The sequence below is a fragment of the Choloepus didactylus genome, chromosome X, assembly GCF_015220235.1.
Source record: "Choloepus didactylus isolate mChoDid1 chromosome X, mChoDid1.pri, whole genome shotgun sequence".
NCBI lineage: Eukaryota > Metazoa > Chordata > Mammalia > Pilosa > Megalonychidae > Choloepus > Choloepus didactylus.
The window spans coordinates 164,026,464-164,034,831 of record NC_051334.1 but is presented as its reverse complement, the minus strand read 5'-3'; the positions used below and the strand labels follow the sequence as shown (position 1 = coordinate 164,034,831).

The following is an 8,368-nucleotide window of genomic DNA, read 5'->3' as shown; positions in this document are numbered from 1 at the left end:
AAAAAATACAGTTTTCCCACATACTCCCTTATTGTTGATACTTTGCATTAGTGTGGTACCATTGTTACAATTGATTTAAGAATATGAAAATTGTACTATTAAATATAATCCATAGTTTACATTAGGTTTATTTTTCCATATACCATCCTATTTAAAAACCTTGTATTAGTGTTGTACATTTGTCATAAATCATGAAACTAAGTTTTACATTTGTAATATTAACTGCAGTCCATTGTTTACAACTATAGTCCATTGTTCACTGTGTTATACAGTCCTATGTTTTACCTTTTAATTTTTATTCTATTAATATATATACAACCTAAAATTACCCCTTTTAACTACATTCAAATACATAATACACTGCTGTTAATCACTCTAACAATATTGTGTTACTATCACCACCATCTATTTCCAAAATTTTACAATCATAGAAATTCTGTACAAATTAAATATTAACTTCATATTCTCTACCCTGAACCCATAGCCTCTGGTGGCCTATATTATAGATTCTGACTCTGTGAGTTTGCTTATTCTACTTATTTCATATCAGTGAGATCATACAATATTTGTCCTTTTCTGTCAGGCTCATTTCACTCAACATAATGTCCTCAAATGCATCTATGTTGTTGCATGCTTCAGGACTTCATTCCTTTTTTAATGCTGAATAATATTCCATTTTGTATATACCACATTTTGTTCATCCATTCATAGATTATGGACACTTCGTTGCTTCAATCTTTTGGCAATTGTGAATAATGTCATCATGAACATTAGTGTGCAAATATCTATTCAGACCCTGCTTTCAATTCTTTGAAGTATATACCTAGTAATGGGATTGCCAGGTCATATGGTTCTATGCATAGCTTTCTGAGGAACTGCCAAACTGTTTTCCACAGCTGCTGCACCATTTTACATTCCCACCAGCAATGAATGGGTGTTCTTATTTCTCCATATCCTCTCCAACACTTGTAATTTTTTGTTTCTTTAAGATTAGCCATTCTAGTGGGTTTGAAATGGTATCTCGTGGTTTTGATTAGCATTTCCTTAATATGTAGTGATGTTGAGCATGTTTTCATGTGCTTTGTAGCCACTTGTATATCCTCTTTGGAGAAATGTCTATTCAAGTCTTTTGCCCATTTTTAAATTGGGTTATTTGTATTTTTTTGTTGTTGTTGAGTTCTAGGATTTCTTTTTATATTCTGGATATTAAACCCTTATTGGATGTGTGGTTTCCACATATTTCCAAATATTTTCTCCCATTGCATAGGTTTTTTTTTTTTTACTTTCATGATACACAAAAGTTTTTAATTTTGAGGAGTTCCCATTTATCTGTTTTTGTTTTGTTGCTAGTGCTTCGGGTATAAAGTCTAAGAAACCACTGCCTAACCCAAATCCTGAAGATGCTTCCCTACATGTTCTTCTAGGAGTTTTATTGTCCTGGTTCTTTTGCTTAGGTCTTTGATACATTTTGATACTTTAATTTTTCTATATGGTGTGACATTGGGGTCCTTCTTCATTCTTTTGCATATAGATACCCAGTTATCCCAGCACAATTTGTTGAAGAGACAACTCTTGTCCAATTGAATGGGCTAGGCAGATTCATCAAAAATCAATTGGCTATAGATGTGAGGGTCTATTTCTGAACTCTCAATTTGATTTCAGTGGTTTCTATGTATCTATCCTGTGCCAGTGTCATGCTGTTTTGACCACTGTAGCTTTGTGACATGTGTTTAAGTCAGGAAGTATGAGTCCTCCAACTTCATTCTTCTTTTCCAAGAAGTATGTGGCTGTTAGGGGCCCCTTACCCTTCCAAATAAATTTGATAATTGGCTTTTCCATCTCTGAAAAGTTGGCTGTAGGAATTTTGATTGCAATTGCTTTGACACTGTAAATCATTTTGTGTAAAATTGACATCTTAATGATATTAGTCCTACAATTCATGAACATGGACTGTCTTTCCATTTATTTATATCTTTTTTTATTTATTTTAGTAATGTTTTGTTATTTTCTCTGTACAAATCTTTTACATCCTTGGTTAAATGTATTCCTAAATATTTGATTCATTTAGTTGATATTATAAATGGTATTTTTCTTGATTTCCTCCCCAGATTGCTCATTACTAGTGTATAGAAACACTACTGATTTTTGCATAGTGATCTTGTTCCCTACCATATTGCTGAATACATTTATTAGATCTAGTAGTTTTGTTGTAGCTTTCTCAGAACTTTCTATAAATAGGATCAACTCATCTGCATATACTGAAAGTCTTACTTCTTTTACAATTTGGGTGTATTTTATTTCTTTTCCTTGCCTAAGTGCTCTGGCTAGAAATTCCAGCACAATGTTGAATACAAGTGGTGATACTGGACATCCTTGTCCTGTTCCAGATCTTAGTGGGAAAGGTTTCAGTCTTTCACCATTGAGTATGATGTTAGCTGTGGGATTTTCATATATGCCCCATATCATGTTGAGGAAGTTTCCTTCAATTTCTATTTTTTGAAGTGTTTTCATCAAGGAAGGATGCTGGATTTTATCAAATGCCTTTTCTACATCAATTGAGATTATCATGTAGTTTTTTTTCCCTTAATTTTGTTAATGTGTGGTATTACATTAATTGATTTTCTTATGTTGAATCACCCTCCTTGCATATCTGGGATAAAACCTGCTGAATCATGGTGTATAATTCTTTTGTAATGTGCTGTTGGATTCAATTTGCAAGTATTTTTGCATCTGTATTCATAAGAGAATTGGTCTGTAATTTTCTTTTCTTGTAGAATCTTTATCTGGCTTTGGTATTAGGGTAATGTTGGCCTCACAGAGTGAGTTAGGTACTGTTTCCCTCCCTTTTTTTTTGAATGAAAAAAATTTCATTCAAATTTTTTGGAAGAGTTTGAGCAGGATTGTTATTAATTCTTCTTGGAATGATTGGTAGAATTCACCTGTGATGGCATCTGATCCTGGGCTTTTCTTTCTTGGGAAGTTATTGATGACTGATTTCAATGTCTTTACTTGCAACTAGTTTGTTGAGATCTTCTATTTCTTGTAGTCAGTGTAGGTTATTCATCTGTTTCTGGGAATTAGTCCATTTCATCTAGGTTGTCTAATTTGTTGGCATACAGTTCTACCATGATCCTTTTATGTTTCTGGGGTCAGTAGTAATGTTCCCCCTCTCATTTCTGATGTTATTTATTTGCATCTTCTCTTTTTTTCATTGTTGGTCTAGCTAAGAGTTTGCCGATTTTATTTACCTTTTCAAAGAACCAACTTTTGGTTTTGTTAATGCTCTCTGTTGTTTTTTTATTCTCAATTTCATTTACTTTTGCTCTAATATTTATTATTTCTTTCCTTGATTGCCAGCTTCATTCCATTGTGGTCAGAGAAGATGTATTGTATAAAATCAATCTTCATACATTTATCAAGACTTCTTTTGGGACCCAACATGTGGTCTATCCTACAGAATGATCCATGTGCCTTTGAGAAGAATGTATATTCTGTGTTTGGGAGTGTAATGTTCTGTATATGTCTATTAGGTCTAGTTCATTTATCATAGTATTCAAGTTCTTTATTTCCTTCTTGATCTTCTGTCTAGATGTTCTGTCTATTGATGAGAGTGGTGTATTGAAGTCTCCAACCATTATCGTAGAGACATCTATTTCTCCCTTCAATTTTGTCAGTGTTTGCCTCATGTATTTTGGGGCAACATGGTTAGGTGCATAAATGTTTATGATTTTTATTTCTTCTAGGTGGATTGCCCCTTTTAAAATATGTAGTGTCCTTCTTTGTCTCTTATAATGGTTTTGACTTGATATCTATTTTATCTGATATTAGTGTAGCTACCCCAGCTCTTTTTTGGTTGATATTTGCATGAATCATCCTTTTCCATCCATCCACTTTCAACCTACTTGTGTCTTTGGGTCTAAGATGAGTCTCTTGCAGTCAGCATATAGTTGGATCATACTTTTTTGTCCACTCTGCCAATTTCTGACTTTTGACTGGAGAGTTTATTCCATTTACATTTAAAGTCACTACTGATAACACAGGGCTTCCTTCTGCCATTTTGCTATTTATTATACCTTTTTTTGTCCCTCAAATTCTGTTAAAACCTACATTTATTTTCATTTGCTTTTTAGTGTTTTTCCTTATTGAGTGCCTTCTCATTTTTATCTGTATATATTTTTCATTTGTTTTCTTTGTGGTTACCATGGGGTTAAAATTTAACATCCTAAGTAAGTAACAATCATATTTGGTTTGACACCAATTTAATTTCAATAGAATGCACATATACTTTTTCTATATCCTGCTGTGCCCCACCAATTTTTTGTACATGTTACCACATATCTTTGTACACTATTTGTCCAAAAACCTGGATTTATCATTATGTTTCATACATTTGCATTTTAGGGCCTGTAGGACATATGCCAAACAAAACTATACAATAATACTGACAGTTATAATTGCCCAAATGGTGATCTTTACTGTAGATCTTTATTTCTTCATGCTATTTGAACTTACGTCTAGTGTCCTTTCCTTTCAATCTGAAGAACTCCTTTTAGCATTGCTTGTAGGGGTGGTCTAGTAGTAATGAACTCCCTCAGCTTTTGTTTATCTGAGAATGTATTGATCTCTTACCCACTTTAGAAAGAGAGTCTCACCGGCTATAAAATTCTTGGCTTGCAGTTGTTTTCTTTCAGCACTTTCTTTCAACCCACTGCATTCTTACCTCCATGGTTTCTGATAAGAAATCAGCACTCTGTCTAATAGGCACTCCTTTGGATGTAACATATAGCTATTCTCTAGCAACTTACATAACTCTCTCCTTGTCCTTTGCATTCCATACTGCAATCAATATAGGACAGGGTGTATTTTTCTTCATGTTTATCCTGTTTGGTGTTCTCTACTTGGATGTGCATATTCACTTCTTCTGTTAAGTTTAGGAAGTTCTCTTTCATTATTTCTTTGACTATTCCTTCTGCCCCTTTTTCTCTTTATTCTCTTTCTGGGACCCCATTATGCATATATTGGTGTGCTTGATGGTGTCCCAGAGCTGTCTTAGGCTACTTTCACTTTTAATATTTCTTTTTTCTTTTTGATTGTTAGACTGCCTCATTTCAAGTGTCTTGTCTCCAAGTTCACTGATTCTTTCTTCTACCAGCTCCAGTCTGCCCCCAAAACTCTCCTGGGAATTTTTCATTTTCATTATTTTGATCTTCATCTCCAGTAGTTCTGCTTGGTTCCTTTTTAAAATTTCGATCTGTTTACTTAGACTCTCATATTGCTCATTCGTTGTTTTCCTGCTATCCTTTAATTCTTTCTCTTTAGTTTCCTTCATCTCCTCGAGCCTTTTTAAGATCATTTTTTAAAGTCTTTGTCCAGTATATACATATTCTCATCTTCTTCATTGGTGTTTTCTGTATTTTTGTCTTATTCTTTGAATGGGTCATATTTCTTGTTTCTTTGTCTTGTATTCTTTTGTTTCACACTGTACATTTTAATATTTTTATATGTTAACTCTGAGATTTACTACCTGAGATGTCTATTTCTTGGTTCTGTAAGCAGCTGGTGATCAGGCAGAGATTTTCTTGAGTTTCAGCCATCCTATCAGGAGGGTCTTCCAAAAGTGAATGCAGTGTACAGGATTTTCCCTGTGTTTCTGGGCCTCTGTCTTTTCCTGGGCTTCTGTTTGTTAGTTATCTTGGAATTCCACTGTTTACAGGATTTTGGTTGTACCCTCTGTTTCCCAGGAGACAGACCTCCCTCTCCCAGATATGAAGCCAGCAGGCCTTTGTCTCAGAGTGTCCGCCTCTATAGTTTTTTACACTTATTTCACTGTCTCATGCTGCTTTTGTCTGGAAGCCAAATTCTTGGAGGATGTAACCCTGGAGAGGCTTTCCCAAGACAGTCTTTCCCAACCAAGTCAGGTCCAAGGACCCACAAAGGGGGAAAAGACCAGCTCCAAAGTTCCCTGGCAAAGGGATCAGGAAGGACACCAAAATCTTCTCTGACAGCTCCCCAAAGCTGAGCTCTCCTGGCCTGCCTGGCAAATGTAGCCCTTCAGCTATGCAGCCCTGAATAAGTGCTGCATTTTTAAATCTCCATTGCCTCTGCCTCTGTCCAGGGAGACTTGAAACAATGGCTACCACATGATTGTCACTGCCTTTGTCTGGGGTGGGGTTGAAACAATAGCTGCCCTTAAAGCTGAGAGCCAGTGATTCAAATTCACTAATCAAAGCCGTGATCAGTGTGATCTTCCCAAAGCTGTTCTTGGGGAAGAGGGTGTTTACACCCTTTTCTGTCAGCAGCAGCTAGCCAGGGACTGGACCCCATGGTGGTCTGCCATGAGAGTGGGGGTGAGCACTGGTAGCTACCATGCAGAGAAAGCAATTTTTAGTTCTTTATCATAACTTATCAACTTCTTCCTCTAGCTCTCCCTGGGATGTTGTACAGTGTTCTTCTGGCCTCCAAAGTTTCAAAATAGTTGTTTCAGACTGTTCCTGACTGTTTAATAGTTGTTTTGGTAAAGGACTCAGTCCTGGAACTCCCTACTCCACCATCTTCCCTGGAGATTATAATCCATTGATTCTTGGGTGTCATTGCTTCTAATCTCTCTCATCAAACTGAGCTAGTAAATAGATACATACCTCTATATTTATTTACATATGTATCTATTGCTATATTAAAATCCATGAGTTCACAATGATACCTCCAATTCCAAACCAACACTACAGGGTTCTTTCTATTTTTCCCCTTTTCCATGTTTGCAACTCCCTTTTCTAACAGTGAGAAAACTGGCTTCCTTTGTCCACAATATGTTTACTTATTTGGTCAATCCTAGAATACTCAGAAAATAATTTCGGTAATGCTAACCCATGCCTCTGAGAAAAGGAGTTTATCAACTAGAGTTCAATAGTTTTTAGAGTTCATTTTGTCTTTAGCCCTAGGGCATATTATCCAAATTCTGTGTTCAAAAGTTATTTGGATCCTTGTCTCCACCAGTGCCTCAGCCCAGCTGCATGTCAGCCCATGGCCACCTACCCATATTTCCCTGGCCCCAGGACCAGCCCCAGCCCTGCTGTGGGTGTGACACTGCTGGACCAGTGCTTTCCTATGGAATGTCTTCCAGAGAGTTGATAAAAGACAGGAGTGGTGTGATATTGGACAACAAGCTTCAGCAAGCACTATCCAACAGTACATGGACTCCATTTAATCCTGTGACCATCAGGTCAATCATATCTATGTTTGACTAAGAGAACAAGGCTGGGTTGACCTTCAGTGAGTTCACTGGCATCTGGAAGTACATCACAAACTGCCAGAACGTCTTCTGCACCTATGACAGGGACAATTCTAAGATGATTGACAAATACCAGCTCAAGCAAGCACTCTTAGATTTTGGGTACTGGCTCTCTGGCTAGTTTCAAAATATCCTTATTCAAAAGTTTGACCAATAGGGAAGAGGGTAGATCACCTTTGATGACTTCATTCAAGGATGCACCGTTTTGCAGAGGTTAACAGACATATTCAGATGCTATGATATGGAACAGGATGTTGGATCCAGGTGTCTTATGAGCATTATCTTTCCATGGTGTTCAGCACCGTATAGTAGTGACCTGTGTGAACAGCAGTGGGACTCATGGAAAAAAGACTGGAAATGCCAGACTTCTTATCCTGTCACTTAATGAAAAAGAAAATTTATGCAGCTCGAAGCTATTCTTCCTTTAAATTTTATATAATTGATACTTATGGACCTGATTGTATATATGAGGATAAGCTTATTAATATTTTTGAAATCTTAACAATAGCTGTATCATTATTCAGATACAAAATTTGATTTGGTGACTAATTGTGCCATGAGGTAAATGTAATAATGTTTCAGATATTCTGCAGGAACAAAAGGCATCCTGCGCTTTTCTGTATCTCCAGTTCTGTAGTGGAAATAATTTTATTGGCCAATAGGAATTTTAAGTAATACAGATTTGAATATAAGGCTTTTCATGTGTCTTCCTTTTCTAAAAAAGGGGCTTATTGTATTCATTTGAATATTCAATGTAAGCAGTAAAATAAATGGTCAAGACAAAAAAAAAGTTATTTGGTTTCTTTCTCTTTTTCCCTCTTCAGTGTGGTTTTGTTATTTATTTTGAAATAAAATTCAGTTTATTTTGTTGATATCTATATTACATTTTAAGATTTTCCCCAAATCTTATTGATTTTATTGATTTTTTAATATGGGAAATATTTACGTTTCCAAATGTTAGAGCTGTTCAAAAAGGAATGCTCAGTTAGTTGTCACATCCATTCAATTCCTGTTTATCTTTTCCACCATGTTCTCACCCACCCAAGTACACCTTATAAGTAACCAATCCCTTTAGACTCC

General features: G+C 35.9%; 1 pseudogene; it reads left to right on the top strand.

Moving 5' to 3' along the window:
- Window positions 1-7,020: 7,020 nt before the first annotated feature.
- Window positions 7,021-7,597, top strand: LOC119522590 (annotated as a pseudogene).
- Window positions 7,598-8,368: the final 771 nt, after the last annotated feature.